Source organism: Ranitomeya variabilis, chromosome 4 (assembly GCF_051348905.1).
Source record: "Ranitomeya variabilis isolate aRanVar5 chromosome 4, aRanVar5.hap1, whole genome shotgun sequence".
Taxonomy (NCBI): domain Eukaryota; kingdom Metazoa; phylum Chordata; class Amphibia; order Anura; family Dendrobatidae; genus Ranitomeya; species Ranitomeya variabilis.
In genome coordinates this window covers 403,127,841-403,147,661 of record NC_135235.1, presented here as the reverse complement: position 1 = coordinate 403,147,661, position 19,821 = coordinate 403,127,841, and the positions used below count along the sequence as shown (strand labels likewise).

Sequence of the window (19,821 nt, the reverse complement as noted above, 5' to 3'; positions counted from 1 at the left end):
AAGTCCTTATGCTTTTCTTTCTAAAAAAACTTTTCACTGGCGGAGAGAAAATATGATGTTGGGAATCGGGAGTTACTTGCTGTCAAATTGGCCTTTGAGGAATGGAGACATTTTTTTGGAGGGGCAGTTCATCCAGTTACGGTTATCACACATCACAAGTATTTAGCTTACATTGAATCGGTTAAAAGGTTAACTCCTAGACATGCCAGATGATCCTTGTTTTTCTCTCCCTTTAATTTTTCTATTACTTTCAGGCCAGGGTCTAAGAATGTGAAAGCTGACGCTTTATCTCATAGTCTAGATTCCATTTCTCCTCCAGAACCTTCATCTTCCATTATTTCTCAAGGTATTATAGTGTCTATGGTAACCTCAGAGCTGGAGGAGATTTGTAAAGTGCAGTCATTGGCTCCTTTCCCTTCCCCAGGGTCTAAATTATTTGTGCCTGTGTACCTAAGATTACGGGTGTTACAGAAATGTCATGATTCTGTTTTAAGTGGTCATCCTGGGGTTACTGCCACAAGGAAAGTCGTTGCTAGACTTTTTTGGTGGCCATGCATAATGAAATTAAAGATTTTGTATCTGCTTGTGAAGTCTGCGCACGCGCCAAAGTCTGTCATAGCTGGCCGGCTGGGGAACTGGCTCCATTGCTTATTCCTGAAAGACCATGGACTCATTTGTTCATGAATTTCATTACAGATTTACCTCTGTCTGAAGGTAAGACTACTATCTGGGTAGTGGTTGATCGATTCAGCAAACAAGCTCATTTTGTTCCTTTGTCAGGATTACCTAATGCGGAGACACTCTCTGGGTTGTTCATTTCTCATATTGTAAGGTTACATGGAATCCCTCTGAACATTGTATCTGATAGGGGAGTACAATTTGTCTCCAATTTTTGGAGAGCTTTTTGCAGTAAAGTAGGGATTGACTTGTATTTTTTAATCTGCTTATCACCCCTAAACCAATGATCAGACTGAGAGGACAAATCAGTCTTTGGAACAAATTTTAAGGTGCTTTGTGGCAGCTCTGCAGGACTGGTCTTCATTTTTACCTCTCATTGAGAGATTTTAACAGTCAAGTAAATCAATCTACCGGGACCTCACCGTTCTTCTGTAATTATGCTTTTCATCCCCATTTTGGTGAATTTTCCAGGATCAGTTCTGAATGCCCTGGGGTGCAGGTCGCCGTGCAGAGGCTTGGGGATGTCTGGTAGAAGGTTAAAAAAAATTAAGACTGCCCAGATTCGCCAAAAACGAAAGGCAGATAGAAGACGTTCAGTGGGTCCTGTTTTTAAAATTGGGGAAAAGATCTGGTTGTCTTCTAGAAACATTAAACTTAAAGTGTCGTCAGCGAAGTTGGGTTCAAAGTTCATTGATCCATATGAGATCCTGGAGGTACTCAATCCTGTGGCATTTAGATTAAAGCTTCCTGCATCCCTTTGAATCCCTAACGTATTCCATAAATCCCTATTGAAGGAGCATGTTCCTTCTACCTCGTCTCCCTTATCCCCTCCTCCTCCATTCCCATGGACGGTGGCCTGGAGTATGAGGTTCAGAAGGCTCTGGATTCTCAGAGTGTCTGTAATTCCCTCCAGTACCTCATCCACTGGAGGAGATACAGACCAGAGGAGAGATCCTGGGTCCCTTCTTGAGATGTGGAGGCCGATCGGTTAGGTAGGGTCTTCCATCTAAAATGTCCTGGGAAGCTTGGGGGTCCGGAGCCCCCCCCCAGAAGAGAGGGTACTGTCACGGTTCCACCCCTCAGCATGTCTGGGATGCAGTTACTGACAGCTCAGCCGTCCAATCTGGTATAGGGGTGTGCTGAAGCTGTCAGTGTGATTGACAGCTCGACTATCCAATCTGAGACTGTAAGGCGTCGGCTGTCTCCATGTGTTCATTATTCCAGTTAACCCCTTTCTGCCAGCTGACGGAATAGTACGTCAGCTGGCAGAGCCCCTTCTTTGAGGTGGGCTCCGGCGGTGAGCCCAACTCAAAGCCGCGACATGTGAGCTGTTTTGTACAGCTGACATGTGCGCGCAATGAGCGCGAGCGGAATCGCGATCCGCCCGCGCCCATTAACTAGTTAAATGCCGCCATCAAGCGCTGACAGCGCCATTTAACTAGCGCTCCCGGCCGCGTGGCCGGAACTGCTCGCACCGCTGACCCCCGTCACATGATCGGGGGTCAGCGGTGCATTGCCATAACAACCAGAGGTCTCCTTGAGACCTCTATGGTTGTTGATGGCCGATTGCTTTGAGCGCCACCCTGTGGTCGGCGTTCAAAGTACACCTGGATTTCTGCTACATAGAGGTGATCTGTACTTCACCTCTATGTAGCAGAGCCGATCGAGTTGTGCATGCTTCTAGCCTCCTATGGAGGCTATTGAAGCATGCCAACATTTTTAAAAAAAGTTTAAAAATATAAAAAAAATAAAAAATATATAAAAGTTCAAATCACCCCCCTTTCGCCCCAATCAAAATAAAACAATTAAAAAAAAATTAAACATACACATATTTGGTATCGCCGCGTTCAGAATCGCCCAATCTATCAATAAAAACAAAGGTTTAACCTGACCGCTAAATGGCGTAGCGAGAAAAAAAATCAAAACGCCAAAATTACGTTTTTTTGGTCGCCGCGACATTGCATTAAAATGTAATAACAGGCGATCAAAAGAATGTATCTACACCAAAATGGTATCATTAAAAACGCCAGCTTGGCTTGCAAAAAATAAGCCATCACCTGACCCCAGATTACGAAAATTGGAGACGCTACGGGTATCGGAAAATCGCGCAATGTTTTTTGGTTTTTTTTAGCAAACTTTGGAATTTTTTTTCACCACTTAGATAAAAAATAACCTAGACATGTTAGGTGTCTATGAACTCGTAATGACCTGGAGAATCATAATGGCAGGTTAGTTTTAGCATTTGGTGAACCTAGCAAAAAAGCCAAACAAAAAACAAGTGTGAGATTGCACTTTTTTGCAATTTCATCACACTTGGAATTTGTTTCCCGTTTTCTGTTACACGGCATGGTAAAACCAATGGTATCGTTCAAAAGTACATCTTGTCCCGCAAAAAATAAGCCCTCACATGGCCATATTGACAGAAAAATAAAAAAGTTATGGCTCTGGGAAGGAGGGGAGCGAAAAACGAAAATGAAAAAAAACGGAAAAAGCTCCGGGGGTGAAGGGGTTAATGACCATGCATCTTAACTGAGCTGCTACTCCCACAACAATGCCAGACGTACATTCACCTTGTGAGGTTTGTGCTTTCCAGTGCCTTGAGTTCTGTATGCTTGATCTGTTGCCTGACCTTGAACTTCATTTTGACCATCTGCCTGTTTAACCCCTTCAGCTCTGATCCGTTATCCTCGGTACTCTGACCTCGGAACGTTACCTGAATACGCTTTTGTCTCTTCCTTCTATTTATGACGTACCCTCCAGGCTTCTGACCTTGGACTCCTTTACCACTCTGACTCAAGGATTGGCCGTGATAAGTGACTGACTAGCATCACACCAAATAGCACTCCTTCCTTTTCAGCCCTGACATGTGGCCAAACAATAGTTTCCAACGATATATAGGGCATCAGCATGTGTGAGGAACAATTGAGCAGTAAATAGTGGGGTCCACTATCACCTATTAATAGTGATGAGTGAGGGTACTCGTTGCTCGAGCTTTCCCGAGCACGCTCGGGTGACCTCCGAATATTTATGACTGCTCTCCAGAGATTTAGTTTTCATCGTGGCAGCTAAATAATTTACAGCTACTAGCCAGGCTGAGTGCATGTGGGGGTTGCCTGGTTGCTAGGGAATCCCCACATGTATTTAAGCTGGCTAATGGCTGTAAATCATTCAGCTGCAGCTATGAAAACTAAATCTCCGAACAGTCATAAATACTCAGAGACCACCCGAGCAACGAGTACACTCGCTCATCACTACCTATTAACCCTTGGGTAACTGACAAATTTGCAGCAAATAAAAAAGATACATTCTTTTACCACTAAAATGTTATATTCCCCTGTCCCAATACTCACTACACCCCTAGATGAATTCTTTAAACAGTGATGTTTCCAATATGGGGTCACTTTGTGGGGGGGTTTCTGCTGTTCTGGCACCTCAGGAGCTCAGCTAATGGAGCCCACAATCTATGCAAGTAGCGCTCCTTCCCATCCGCTCCCTGTCGTGTACTCAAATAGTAGTATACAACTACATATTGGGTACGGCTACATTTATTAAAAATTGCATAATAAATTATGGGGTCCATTTTTCTTATTACCCCTCGTGGAAATTTATAAATTTGGTACTAAAACAGTACCAAAAAATGTGGAACAAAACAGTGGAAAAAATGTAAACTTTTTGTTTTTACATCTAAATGTTATAACGTTTTGTGAATCACCTGTAGGTAAAAACGTTCAATATGCTACTAGTTGAATGCCTTAAGGGGGTATAGTTTCCAAAATGGGATCACCTGTGGGGGTTTATGCTGTTTTCTTATGTCAGAGGCTCTACAAATGCAACATGGCATTCACAATCTAATTCAGTCAAATTTATGCTCCAAATAGCACTCTCTCCTTTACAAACCCTGCCATGTGCCCAAACAGCAATTTTTGACCACATATGGGGTAGCATCACATTCAGGAGAAATTGCGTAAAAAAAAATATATATATGGGGTCGGCTTTCTCCTATTATCACTGTGAAAATTACAAATTTGAGGCTAAAGGGGATTAGTCCTACCAGTAATTGTTTCCAGGAGTCCATCATGACAGCACCACCAGGACGTAGGCCTTCACATCCTTGATAGGGACAGGAACACACAGAAGGCTAAATAACCCCTCCCTAAGGCCGGTTTCACATTTGCGGTTGTGTCCGCAGCGTTTCTTCCGCAAATATCCGCATGCGTTGTGTATTGCTATATTTAACATTAGGGACGCATGCGTCTGCGATCGGTTGCTTTTTGACGACGCATGCGTCGTTTAGTCATCTGCGGTTTGGCGCGGAAATGCTACATGTAGCAGTTTTTAGAGGCGTCAATTTGCCGCCTAGAAACGTATGCGGTCGATTGCGTAAAGATTGCACCAAAAAAAGAATTGCTGTCTATGTGAACGCATGCGTTCACAAGCACATACGTTTGCTTGCGTTCGTGAATGCATGCGTTGCACCAGAGAAAAACATGTCTAGACACTGATAAGCCACCCCCACATACAAGGAGATAAAGGGAGGGAGTGGACATATGCAAGTCACTAATCAGCAGACAGCCAAGCAGAGCAGACAGACCACAGCACCTTGGAGCAAACAAGCCTCTGAACAATGTGAGTATATCCTAGCCAATGCCTTTATTTTCTATTTTCTGTCTCTACATGTCCTAATTTCTGCAAATTCTTTCTGCATGCATCAGAATGTCTTCTTCTTCTGATGGGGAGCAACGTCCTGGGCCTTCTGAAGCCGAACATGTCAGTGAAGTGAGCACTCACCTCCTCAGATTGGTAAGTATTCACTGTCACATCTACACATAAGACAATTTTTGTTTTTCATTTTTTTAGAGCACTTCTTCTGCTGCGGCAGAAACTGGGCAGGAGCATGGTCGGGTGGCAAGGCGGCAGCGTGTACATATACAAGGCTGACTGTTTACTGTATCCTCACTTTAGTATTCTTGAATCTTCCTTTCTTTACATTCCTATTTCTTTTTGTTATGGAATCCTTTTGTATCTTGACTTTCCTTATTCATGCCATTTCTCAGCTTCTATTTTCTTTCTTTTCCTTATGTTAATGTATCCAACATTAATGTCTTTATTTAAGTTTTAGGTTCCAGAACGGGATGAAGACCTCATAGAAAATGACCTCCTCATCTCCCTGGTCCAGGAGCGAGTCCTGTTATGGGACACCCGGGTTCCACAGCACTCGGACAACGTGACGATCCGGCGCCTATGGAATGAGGTGGCCAAAGCGATGTGGGATGGCTGGGACAACGCCCCGACTCGGGTCCGAAATGCATTTGGTAAGTATTGCAATGCAGTGTGAAGCAGCAGAGACCTTGGCCGTGTTCACACAACTGTGTGTGATGAGATAAACTCTCAGGAGTTTCTCTCATCACACACAGTTGTGTGAGCATGGCCAAAAGTCCATTGTCTGACCATTATGTTTTGTTTTTTCAACAGTGTCCAGAGTCAAAACACGTTGGCGTTCGATGAAGGACCGCTTCAACAAGGACCTGCGTCAAGAGAGCTGTGTTCCCAGTGGTTCAGGAGTAAGGATCAGAAAGTACAAATACCATTGCGTTCTGGCATTTTTAAGACCGGTCCTTGTCCAGAGAATGTAAGTATTTCTCCCGTGCATTAGGTTGTGTTGTATTGCCATAATCTGTAAATTTCTATTCCACAGGAGTTGGCGTCTGGTTAATTTTTGGTATTCATTTTTTTTTTTCCTTTTTTCACAGCACATGGAGCAGCACTGTTGGCCCAGGTTCTGGAGTAGTCCTTCATCAGACAGCCACGGACCCGTCCCAGCCATCCAGCAGCGCTGCAGCAAGTGGGCCTGCCACACAAACTGGAGACCAGGAAGCTTGTACATCAGGTCTTCCCCTTTCCCAGTCCTCTGCCACTTCCCCTTTTTTTTTTGGGGGGGGCTTCTCACGGCAGCGGCAGAGAGCATCAGACAGGTCCCTCATGCCCGAGTTTTTGCACTTGAGCTCGGTTTTTCACGAAGGACTCAAGGCTTTGGGTGACCGAATGGATATTTCCCTTAGCCACATGAATACACGTATCCAGGAGGTCACCAAAAGCCTTGACCAAGTAAAAGCCGACCTCCAGAGGCCAGCACATATTTTTTTTAACCAAATTGAGCAGGGCATGTCGGAACACCTTACTCCTGATCTCCAGCTTCGTGTCATGCAGGCCTGCAATGCTGCTTACGTGCAGGCTATGCAGCAGAGTCGGTATTTTCAGCAGAGAGTGGCGGCAAATCCACCTGTGCCTTCACTGTCACGATTAACCTCAATGCCGACCTCTGCTGCATACCACTGCACGGCCACCTCTATTCCTAGCACTGCCGGACACCAGTACAGCACCACCACCATGCCGAGTGCTGTTGGACAGCCCACCGCCACCACCATGACAACCGCTGCTCCTGCTTGGACCTCCTCCACTGACACCACGATGCAGGAGGACCCAGGCATGGCCTTCTGTACCGCCACTACCACGATGCAGCAGGACCCAGGCATGGCCTTCCGTACCGCCACCACCACGATGAGGACCCAGGCATGGCCTTCCGTACCGCCTCCTCCACTATGCAGCAGGACTCTGGCATGGCTGCACGCTCTACGAGCACTATGGACTCTGGCATGGCTGCACGCTCTACGAGCACTATGGACTCTGGCATGGCTGCACGCTCTACGAGCACTATGGACTCTGGCATGGCTGCACGCTCTACGAGCACTATGGACTCTGGCACAGTGCAGCCGGACCCTGACAGGTCACCCACCATGACCATGCCACAACATATGAGCCCACCGAGGCTTCCCAGAACCCGGCAATCCCAGAAAGGAAAAAAAAAACAGCGGACTCTTAGTATTCCTCCCCCTTCACCTCCCAGTGTGTCTGTAATGTCAGGTTTGTCTCACCCTTCCAGTGCGTCTCAAGCCTCTCATGTGTCAAGCCCTATCCCCGAACTACCAGACCCCACAAGTTTCATTGCCCCTTCTCCTGCCACCTCTGCGTCGTCGACGGTTAGCCAGGCCTCACAGCTTCACACACCCCCGTTTAAATCACTCTACCCCAAGCAGGCACAGTTAATAAAAATTTTGTATATAGCAAAATAAATAAAATTGTTTTTTGCCCCCAATTATGTGTGGTTTACTTGTGTATTTTGCCGCCGTCAACACACACCGTGCGCCAAACACTTAATTTTTTGGTCACATCATAGCTACAGTAGTTAGCAAATAAAAGACTGAAGCTTTGTGTGTCTTTAGTATAGAGATATGAGGTGTGCCAAAAAATTAATACTTGTATTATCTCCATAATCTCTTCCTTCTGCTTAGTCTGTGACTAGTGTTGCAGAGTGAAGAGAAAATGGCGGAAATAAAATGCAGAACTATACTCAACAGGTCAGGTGTCCACAAACTCATTAGTTAGGACATCTGACCTGGTGAGTAGAGAACTGCCTTGTATAACCTCCATTTTCTCTTCTGTGTACGTAATCTATTTCACACAAAGTGAAGGGACGATGGCGGTCATACACGGCATATCTATGCTCACCTGTACATGTGTCAGAAATAGTGAATTCATGAGGCTGTTATATGTGCATCATGAATTCATTATTTCTGACACCTGACTTGATGAGTATAGATCTGTTTTGTATGGCAGTCATTGTCTCTTCAGTCTGTGTCCAATGGATACTGCAGAACAGAATCCGGACGCAATGAAGTCAACAACCTTTAAAACAACATGGCTGCCATCACATTAACATTATGTGGTCAGTATTTTATATCAGTATGTGTAAGTCAAAACAAGTATTGGAACAATTAGAGGAAAATTATAATAACATATCTAGCACCTCAGCTATTATCACCCACTCCTGGTTTTAGATAACAAATACTGATATGAAATACAGACCAAATACAGCTAGTGTGAGGACAGCCTTGGTTTGTAGAGGACATAGGACACACGGTCAAGACACCAAAAAATAAAGTTTATTAACGAGAAATATTAGTAACATTTTAGAAAATAACTGGTACAGATAAAATAACAACAGGACATTTACACAACATTGTCCTGCCATGACACACGCCCAACATCCGAATAAAAAAAGGCAGCAAATTGGTTCCGCATGTGGCCAACTTCAGCTGTTGACCGCAGCGGGTGATGTTGGTAATCGGGCAGTGGGTGTGCAACTGGTTCATCCAGTTCAATGTTGGGCCGCTCCTCAGCCATTATGTAATTGTGCAGAACCACACAGGCTTTGACCACCTCGTCGACTGTCTCCATTTTTAGATTAATGGCTGATGCAAGAATGTGCCATTTTGAGACTAGAATCCCAAAGGTACACTCTACTGTTCTTTGTGCCCTGGTCAGCCTGTAGTTAAAAATCCTTTTAGTGTGGTTCAAGTCCCGACTGGAATATGGCTTCAGTAGGTTTTTACACATCTGAAAAGCCTCATTACCAACCATAACAAATGGCATTGGTGGACCTTGAGTGTTGGGGAGCGGTCGTGGCCGTGGAAAATTACAATTTTTGCCATACACATGGCGGCCCATATCAGAGTTCTTAAAAGTCTGTGAATCGTAGCCACGGCCAAAAGCTCCAATGTCCACGGCGATGAAGTGACAGTCCGCATCGGCTATTGCCATGAGCACAACAGTAAAATATTTTTTATAATTGAAATACTCCGATACTGTTCTGGCTGGTTTGATAATGCGGATGTGCTTTTCATCCACCGCTCCCAAACAGTTGGGGAAATCACACACTCCAGAATTTTTCTGCAATTTCAATCCACATGTCCAAGGTGGGTAGGGGTATAAACTCATCCCGGAGTACATTCCACAAAGCCCGGCAGGTGTCCGCAACTATTCCGGACAGGGTGGATATTCCAAGCTGGTATTGGAAGTGGAGGGATGATAAACTCTCTCCGGTTGCCAGAAATCTGGAAGAAAATTAAAAAAAATAAAAATTACAATCTATTCTATTTATGGTGTTCTTATGCTAAAGACAGAAAGGAAAATGACAAAAAAATACATGTCAGAACACCCAAAATTTGCACTGCCATTGGTTTAGATTTGCTACGTACCTTAATGTAACCAGCAGACGTTCCTCTGGTGGAATCGCTCTACGGAGCTGGGTATCCTTTCTCCGTATGGCTCCTTGCACACGAGCAAGCAAATCCCAGAAAGAGTCTTGCGACATCCTTGTGTATTCCGGGAATTTGTCCGGGTTGGCATTAAGCTCGCCATACAGCGTGTGATAGGCTCCAAGGCTCTCATGTAGTTCAATAATGGGGTGTCTCCAAAAACGCCCACGCCGTCACCTTCTCCATCTTTCGCGATTTCTGTCTTGCTCCCAAGCAAATGCACAGGCAAGAAACAGCTTGATGCTTAAATCCAGGTTGAAATAAAAGCTCTCCATGTGAAGATCCATTATGACACAGGATACAGGAGCAAAATCTGAAGATTTCATCTGTTCAAGGGTCTATATAAAGATATCCCATAATACACGCCCTCTGTATGACACCATTGGCGGTGTCTGGTTATCTACATTTTTCTCCTGTAAAATTTGTCACCATGCGCACCAAAAACGCAAAAACAGAAAAAAACGCAGTGAGAAGCATGCAAGCGCGGCGTTTTTTTAACTGCATGCGTTCTCGCATGCGTCTAAAAAAACGCCGCGTTTGGACGTGTTTCTATGCGTTTTTTCCTGCACTTGCGGATGCGGATTAAACGCTGCGGATTCTAACGCAAATGTGAAACTAGCCTAAACCACCCAATAGTGATTTTCCAAGTAACACACCAGGATGGATGCAACTCTGTTATTCAAATTTATACGTTTACCTTACATAGCAGAAAGTAAATTCAAGGGCAGGAATGTAACGGGTGTTGTCATGATGGACTTCCGGCTACACAATTACCGATAGGACTAATTCCCTCTTTCCAGGATGGCCCTCCTGACAGTACCACCAAGATAATACCAGAGAAACTATTCATTGTGGGATAACTGCCTGGAGGACCTTTTTTCCAAAGGTTGTCTTGTGGCCTAACATAACATCCGGATTATGATATCTGCAGAAGGTGTTGAGGCTTGACAATGTCGCTGCCCTGCAGATCTGGTCCCCTGAGGCCCTGGCACGCTCACCCCATAATGTAGAGATTGCTCTTGTTGAATGGGCCGTGATGTTATCTGGAGGAGTACATCTTGGTAGTAGCATTACTGTGATGATCTGGCCGCATTACCTCGCCAGAAGTTACAAAAGGACAGGCGCCGCCATACTCAGCACACTGAAGCCATTGCACAGCTCTGAGACAGTTCTAATTGGAGGGAGAGAGCAGTTATCCAGGCCTGTGTATGCTTAACCAATCAGAGTCCTCTAGTGTTGATACTGGTGCTGATGCTGAACCATCATACTAACAATCCTTCTAATGGTAATGTTGTGCTTTGCTGTTTGTATCGCATTCTGCATTTAGCATAGGGACAGTTGCAGGAGCAGGGAAAGTGGCAGAATACAGCCTCTAGGCAGGGCTTAGGGCTTTGCAGTCCATTGCTAAATATACAGCTGCTGCACGTGACCACTTTCCTTTTTTGGGGGTGAAAAAAATGACTATATTGTCATCCATAGAGTATTACGTGCTTTGTGTTACATTTCGGTGCTTTATAAGACTTAAAAAAAATATATATATTTTTTTTTTATGGATTCAATTAGTCGTCCATAGAGCTTAATGTGGTTAGTGTCACATTACGTTGATATATAAACCTCAAAAATAATTAAAACCTTTTTTCAAGATTTAATTAGAAATTCTTAGAGTAAGGTGCTTAGTGGGCGACAAAGATGGCAGAATCCCGAGGAAACGACCGGGGGAATATCTGAGCCAGATTAATCTGGCACGACAGCAGGGATGGTAGAAGCCTGTAGTCCACAACTACCATGGCCCGAACCCAGGCCACAGCCTTCACCGTAGGGATTCTTGCAGACTGCGGATGGGAGAGCCAGGATCCAGCAACTGGTGAGTGGACCTTCAGAGCCAAGGCTGCTCGGAAGAGAGAAGGAGGCAAACTAGGACCAGGGCTGGAGAAATGCTAGCGGGCCCGCTAGCCGCAAGGCACTAAGACTGGCATCTCAGGAGGAGGATGTTGCATACCACCGGCTGCGATGATGGGGGACCATAGAGTTTGAGACATCACATAGAGTTGAAACAGTGGGCATTAGATACTGAACACTTGCCTCGAAGGCTGCAAGAGTTGACGGCTGGAACCAAAATCACGTTCCTCAAAATGGAGGGGCAACATCGCTAGTATGCGGTGGGTGTAATCTGAGAAGGAAGGGAGCAGGACGAACCCTTTTTGAGAAATGAATGGGCCTGGGAGAGGCTCGTCGACACAGGGCTACCACCCCAGAGAGATCAGACTGTCCTTGGGGTTCCCCACCTCTTATGTGGGAGCAAGCGATGGTGCAGGTGACACAGGGGGCTGTTGCCCATTTCTACATGTTGGGGGCTCCATCACTACCCGATGCAGGGTCACTTACAGTCCAGGCACCTGGGAATTGGGATCCAGGAAGCAGGTGGAGGCAGTCCCCCAGCCTCCTGAGAAAGGATAATAAGTAGTGGACACCTGAAGAGGATTACTGTATTGCCCTCCTTATCATTTTCTCCTGACTTTGCGTTTCTGTAAAGCTTTTACGAGGGTAGAAGTAAATCAACTACACTTTCGAAATATTTGAATGAGGCCTGCAAGTTGTTGCCTTCAAGGGTCTATGGAAGACTCTCCTTATAACTTTTTTTTGTGTGGCTTTGCACTGTGTGCAAAGCCTCTATGAGTGTAGGAGTACCACAACTACACTTTGTTCACAATATCTGAATGAGGTACTACAGTTGGTGCCTTCAAGGGTGTATGGCTAACTCTGCTTGTCATTTTTGGCAGGCTTTGCACTGCGCGCATTTGAACATAATGTGTATAAGGCCCTGCTTTATTGTTAATACAGGGTGTATCTAAGTCCCTCTTCCATCTAATTTTTGGCAACTGTTGATTCCTTCATAAATTCCACTGAAATTTCCCCCAAAAAATTATAAAAAATGCATTAAAAAAAAATCAATTTTGGTTTACTTATCATTTTGCGGTTTATAAGACTCATCAGATTATAAGACGTACCACAAATTTTGAGGCGAAAAATAAGAAAAAAAAAAATTTTAGGCTATGTGCACACGTCCGGAATTGCAGCGGAAGTTTCCGCGGCAATTCCGCAACTGTGCTGCGGGTAAAACGCATGCGGAATTGGCATGCGTTTTCCCACTAAACACTAGCGTTTTACAAGCGTAATTAGCTTGCAGAATGCTAGCGTTTTCCAAGCGATCTGTAGCACCGCTTGGAAAACTGATTGAAAGGTTGGTCAAACTTGTCAAACATAGTGTTTGACAAGCGTGACCAACTTTTTACTATTGATGCTGCATGACGTACGGTCTCGCGAGACCCACGTCATCACAGGTCATTGCCGCAAAGCATCACTGGGAACGGAAGCATCGTGAGGAGCGGGAACGCTGCGAGGGACGCCGGAAGGTGAGAATATCACGATTTATTATTCTAATTCTTTTTTTTTTTTTTAGCTATATGGTTCCCAGGGCCTGGAGGAGAGTTTTCTCTCCTCCACCCTGGGTACCAACCGCACATGATCCGCTTACTTCCCGCATGGTGGGCATAGCCACATGCGGAAAGTAAGCGGATCAATGCATTCCTATGTGTGCGGAATCCCCGCGATTCCGCACAAAGAATGAACATGCTGTGTTTTTTTCCGGAATGCGATTCCGCCGCGGAAAAAAACGCAACATGCACACAAATTGTGGATTGCATTCTAATAATAGGATGCTTAACCCCTTCATGACCGTGGGATTTTTCGTTTTTCCGGTTTCGTTTTTCACTCCCCTCCTTCCCAGAGCCATAACTTTTTTATTTTTCCGTCAATTTGGCCATGTGAGGGCTTATTTTTTGCGGGACGAGTTGTACTTTTGAATGACACCATTGGTTTTACCATGGCATGTACTAGAAAACGGGAAAAAAATTCCAAGTGCGATGAAATTGCAAAAAAAGTGCAATCCCACACTTGTTTTTTGTTTGTTTTGTTTTGCTAGGTTCACTAAATGATAAAACTGACCTGCCATTATGATTCTCCAGGTCAGTACGAGTTCATAGACACCTAACATGACTAGGTTATTTTTCACCTAAGTGGTGAAAAAAAATTCCAAACTTTGCAAAAAAAATAAATAAATAAAATTGCGCCATTTTCCGATACTCGTAGCGTCTCCATTTTTCGTGGTCTGGGGTCGGGTGAGGGCTTATTTTTTTGCGTGCCGAGACGGCGTTTTTAATGATACCAATTCGGTGCAGATGCGTTCTTTTGATCGCCCGTTATTGCATTTTAATGCAAATAGCGGCGACCAAAAAAACGTAATTCTGGCGTTTCGATTTTTTTTCTCGTTACGCCGTTTTGCGATCAGGTTAATGCTTTTTTTTTATTGATAGATCGGGCGATTCTGAACGCGGCGATACCAAATATGTGTAGGTTTGATTATTTTTTTATTGATTTATTTTGATTGGGGCAAAAGGGGGGTGATTTAAACTTTTATATTTTTTTTATTTTTTTCACATTTTTTTTTACTTTTTTTTTTTAACTTTTACCATGCTTCTATAGCCTCCATGGGAGGCTAGAAGCAGGCACAGCCCGATCGGCTCTGCTACATAACAGCGATCATCAGATCGCTGTTATGTAGCTAAAATGCAGGTGTGCTGTGAGCGCCGACCACAGGGTGGCGCTCACAGCCACCGGCGATCAGTAACCATAGAGGTCTCAAGGACCTCTATGGTTACAATATACAAGCATCGCCGACCCCCGATCATGTGACGGGGGTCGGCGATGCGCTCATTTCCGGCCGCCCGGCCGGATGCGGTAGTTAAATGCCGCTGTCTGCGTTTGACAGCGGCATTTAACTAGTTAATAGCGGCGGGTGATCGCGATTTCACCCGCCGCTATTGCGCGCACATGTCAGCTGTAAAAAACATCTGACATGTTTCGACTTTGATGTGCGCTCACCGCCGGAGCGCACATCAAAGCAGGGGACCCGACATCGGACGGTATAGTACGTCCGATGTCGGGAAGGGGTTAATGTATGTGGTTTTTTTTCTCCTGGTTTTATAGCGAAAAAAAAGCAAAAAATCTTGAACGTGTGCACATAGCCTTACTAAAATGGTGGTACTTCTTACAATTCATGTATCTTATCGTTTACCAGGGGTGGTGGATGCGGTGAAGCAGGGTCGCTGGTGGCGGAGGCAGGAGAGGGGTGATGCTGCGGACCCCAGACTGGGAGAAAGGGGTGTTCGGATGTGCGACGTTGCGGGTGTTCGGTGGTACAGGGGCTCCGCTGACATTTTGAGAAAGCCCAGAACCCCCGTACTTCCATGGTTTACTTTGCGGTGGACTCCTGGGAAAATGGCTGCCGGCGGCGGCACATGAGCAGATGGAGATCTGGCGCTGAGATCTCATCTCCCAAAATCTTGATGTCGAGATCTCCATCTGTGCATGCTCTGCCCCAGCAGCCAATTACCCAGAGTCCACTGCAATGTAAACCATGGAAGTGTGGGGGTCCTAGGCTTTCACAAAATGTCGGCGGGGCCCCCTGCACCACCAAACACCCGCAGTGTCGCACCTGTCACACCCGCTCATCCCAGCTTGCTGCCTGCAGCTACGCGCCACTCTTGCCCCCTCCAGCAGTGACCCTGGGACCCAGCTCCACTGCAGCTGGTAAGGTATATTCGAATTATAAGATGCACCCTCATTTTTCCCCCCAAATTTGGGGGGGAAAAAGTGTCTTATAATCCAAAAAATACGTTTTGTTTTTTTTTCTTTTGCCTTATAAAGTCATTATACAGGAAAGAATGTTTCTTGACATTTTTTTTTCCTGTAAACTATAATTTCTCATCGATTTTTGAATGTTTTATTGTCGGTGACAGTTCATTTTCCCACGCTGCTGAGTTCACCTCTGGTCAGGCTGGGAGACTGCGCTTACGTCATTGATGCTGACGCCGGCAGCTTCTAATTCATTCCTCAGTGGTTTACAGATGGGACGGAAGCATTAGCACCGCTCTCGGTTGTAAACTATATATCCCCCAGATATGGATTACGCCGTGGGACCGACTGTATGCTGGACAGGTATGAGTATATTGTTAGGTTTTTTTTATTTATTACAGGAGATCGAGGGCATCATTTGGATTGGCAGAAGAATAATGATGGCAAAACTGTGTGTTCTTTTATTTCATTAAAATACTTTATTCTGCGTGTGTGTTTATTTAACCCTTTACAAACTTTAGGATTAGTAATGGATAGGTGTGTTATTGACACCTCTCCATTACTAAGCCAGGCTTAATGCCACCTTACAATACAAAGGTGACATTAACCCCCTATTACCCCATATGTCACCATGGCTACAGGGCAGTGGGAATAGAGAGGCTAAGTGGGAGAATTGGGGTGGCTGGGGGCAGATTTTTAGCCAGGGGGGGCAATAACCATGGTCCCTCTCTAGGCTATTAATATCTGTCCTCACTCACTGGCTTTCCCTCTCTGGCGCAGAAAATTGCGCGGGAGCCCACACCAGTTTTTCTGTGAAAACATTCTTTTATTAAATACATACAGGTCCCAAATTTTACAAACACATACTACTAACAGTATTAGTCACTGACATATAAATCTAACTGTTCTGCAATGTTTTACTGTATGTAAACCATGTCTCCTATCCTGTCTGCTTCTGCAATGATTTTACAGAAGCCGACGACAAATGAATTATCGGCTATTCTGCTATCTGTCTATGAAAATGCGTGTGTAAATACATATATATATATATATACACACACACAGTACAGACCGAAAGTTTGGACACACCTTCTCGTTTAAAGATTTTTCTGCATTTTCATGACTTGTACATTCACACTGAAGGCATCAAAACTATGAATTAACACGTGGAATTATATACTTAACAAAAAAGTGTGAAACAACTGAAATTATGTCTTATATTCTAGGTTCTTCAAAGTAGCCACCTTTTGCTTTGATGACTGCTTTGCACACTCTTGGCATTCTCTTGATGAGCTTGTTGGTCTTCCAACAATCTTGAAGGAGTTCCCAGAGATGCTTAGCACTTGTTGGCCCTTTTGCCTTCACTCTGTGGTCCAGCTCACCCAAAACCATCTTGGTTCAGGTCTGGTGACTGTGGAGGCCAGGTCATCTGGTGTAGCACCCCATCACACTCCTTCTTGGTCAAATAGCTTTTACACAGCCTGGAGATGTGTTTGGGGTCATTGTCCTGTTGAAAAATAAATGATGGTCCAACTAAACGCAAACCGGATGGAATAGCATGAAGCTGCAAGATGCTGTTGTAGCCATGCTGGTTCAGTATGCCTTTAATTTTGAATAAATCCCCAACAGTGTTACCAGCAAAGCACCCCAACACCATCACACCTCCTCCTCCATGCTTCACGGTGGGAACCAGGCATGTAGAGTTCATCCGTTCACCTTTTCTGGGTCGCACAAAGACACGGTGGTTGGAACCAAAGATCTCAAATTTGGACTCATCAGACCAAAGCACAGATTTCCACTGGTCTAATGTCCATTCCTTGTGTTCTTTAGCCCAAACAAGTCTTTTCTGCTTGTTGCCTGTCCTTAGCAGTGGTTTCCTAGCAGCTATTTTACCAAGAAGGCCTGCTGCACAAAGTCTCCTCTTAACAGTTGTTGTAGAGATGTGTCTGCTGCTAGAACTCTGTGTGGCATTGACCTGGTCTCTAATCTGAGCTGCTGTTAACCTGAGATTTCTGAGGCTGGTGACTCGGATAAACTTATCCTCAGAAGCAGAGGTGACTCATGTTCTCGGTTCTCATGTGAACCAGTTTCTTTGTAGCGCTTGATGGCTTTTGCTACTGCACTTGGGGACACTTTCAAAGTTTTTCCAATTTATTAGACTGACTGACCTTCATTTCTTAAAGCAATGATGTCCACTCGTTTTTCTTTACTTAGCTGCTTTTTTCTTGCCATAATACAAATTCTAACAGTCTATTCAGTAGGACTATCAGCTGTGTATCCACCAGACTTCTGCACAACACAACTGATGGTCCCAACCCCATTTATAAGGCAAGAAATACCACTTATTAAACCTGACAGGGCACACCTGTGAAGTGAAAACCATTTCCGGTGACTACCTCTTGAAGCTCATCAAGAGAATGCCAAGAGTGTGCAAAGCAGTCATCAAAGCAAAAGGTGGCTACTTTGAAGAACCTAGAATATAAGACATAATTTCAGTTGTTTCACACTTTTTTGTTAAGTATATAATTCCACATGTGTTAATTCATAGTTTTGATGCCTTCAGTGTGAACTTACAATTTTCATAGTCATGAAAATACAGAAAAATATTTAAATGAGAAGGTGTGTCCAAACTTTTGATCTGTACTGTATATATATAGTGTATATATATATATTTATATATGTATGTGTGTATATATCTATTCTATCTTTTCTATTCTTCACGTCAGTGTGATTTTACTGTACGCCGGACATGAAATGCCAGCTTTTCAAAGGACACCGTTGCGTAAAAATCGGACATGCACTTGCATGGTGGAGTGCTGTGTGGGTTGTTTTTTTTCCAGATTGCACTCATCCATATTTCTTGCAAGCGAGTATGAGCCCTAAGGATGATCTTCCTTGCCATGTAATAATTAGTTTTCCTCCAATTATCTGACTAGGCTTCCAATATATTTTTTTAGAATGTTGAGCCTGAAATTGGATCCCACATTCTAGACGTGGCCTCATAAGTGATTTATACAGGGGGTAACAATACATTTGGATCACAGGATTTTCTCTCTTTTTATACACACTAAAATCTTGTTTGCTTTTGCAGCTGCTGCATGACATTGAGTACTGCTGCTCAGCTTACATGTAACCAGAATACCCACGTCTTTCTCCTGTTCTGTAGCCCCGTGTACACTATATGCAGCAATAGGATTACTCCATCCTAGGTGCATTACAAGGAGTTCAGTCTCCTGTGTTACTACAATACACTGTTAGGATGCTCCTCCTCCATGGTGTCTGTACCATTATAATGAGACCAGCTCATATTACTATTCTAAGACCAGTGTCACCTCCTACATGTTACTATTATAAGATGAGCGCCTCCTCCTTGCCCATGTTACTACCATTACAGTAGGATCCGAGTCATCTCTTCCATGTCACTATCATTCCATTACAACCTGTAGTTCACATATTATGACATGGGTGATAACAGTGTTTATGAGTCACGTTCTCCAGGTGATTTCCCATCATGCTCTGCTGTCCCCTCCCTGTAGATCCCTGCTCCCTCATGCATGAGTTACAATGATCATTACGCCATGTATAACAACAGTGATTAGATTTAGATACCTGACCTGGAAATGCTTCCAGACCCAGCAGCAGCTCTGCAGCCCCCACTTCCTGCCCATGTGATCTTTCCCTCTGTCATTTGGAGCCAAACCATGCCCCTCCTTCTCTACACCAGGCAGGGGTCCTGCTCAGTGACTGCATTAACTCCTCCACTGCTGAGCTGCAGGCCACTGATTCAGGGGGCGGACATATCATTGGTGCAACCTGTGCAGCTGCACATGGGTCCGATGGGGTAAGGGCCCTTATCCTGTCCTTGCACAGGGGCCTCCTCTGTTTCTGCCAAGCAGAGCACAGATTCCTAGACCTCATAGAAATGTAATGCTGATTTCTGAGCAGCATGAAGGGTGACTATGTACAGGCTGCACTGCCAGCATGGTGCACAGTCAGAGAGCACATGCCAAAAGCAAACGCATTTTACCTCAGATTACAGCATTTTTCACCATGTTTTGGCAGCATATTTATTTTACACTTCTGTTATTAAAGGGATTGTCCACTACTAGGACCACCTTTTCTTAATACAAATGTTTGGCCCCCATACAATAATAAAGACTATAGTGAGCTATGCAGTTTCCATAGCTTGGGAATTACTGAAACACGGCACCTCCCTGTTCTCTGCCGTTTCCCGCCTTTCACAGCCCAGTTTCCATTATTGCATCCATCTAAAATGAACCATTTTGTTCTCCCA

The 19,821-nt window shown here is 44.6% G+C and overlaps 1 protein-coding gene across 1 annotated transcript in view; it reads right to left on the bottom strand.

The window, feature by feature from the left end:
• The window catches only part of LOC143764937 (uncharacterized), an 83,534-nt gene extending 64,359 nt beyond the window's left edge, over window positions 1–19,175 (bottom strand). Inside the window, exon 1 of the mRNA XM_077251068.1 lies at window positions 19,137–19,175. The gene's annotated coding sequence lies outside the window, so the exon portion shown is untranslated. The remainder of the gene's footprint in view (window positions 1–19,136) is intronic.
• Between the last annotated feature and the right edge of the window lie 646 nt (window positions 19,176–19,821).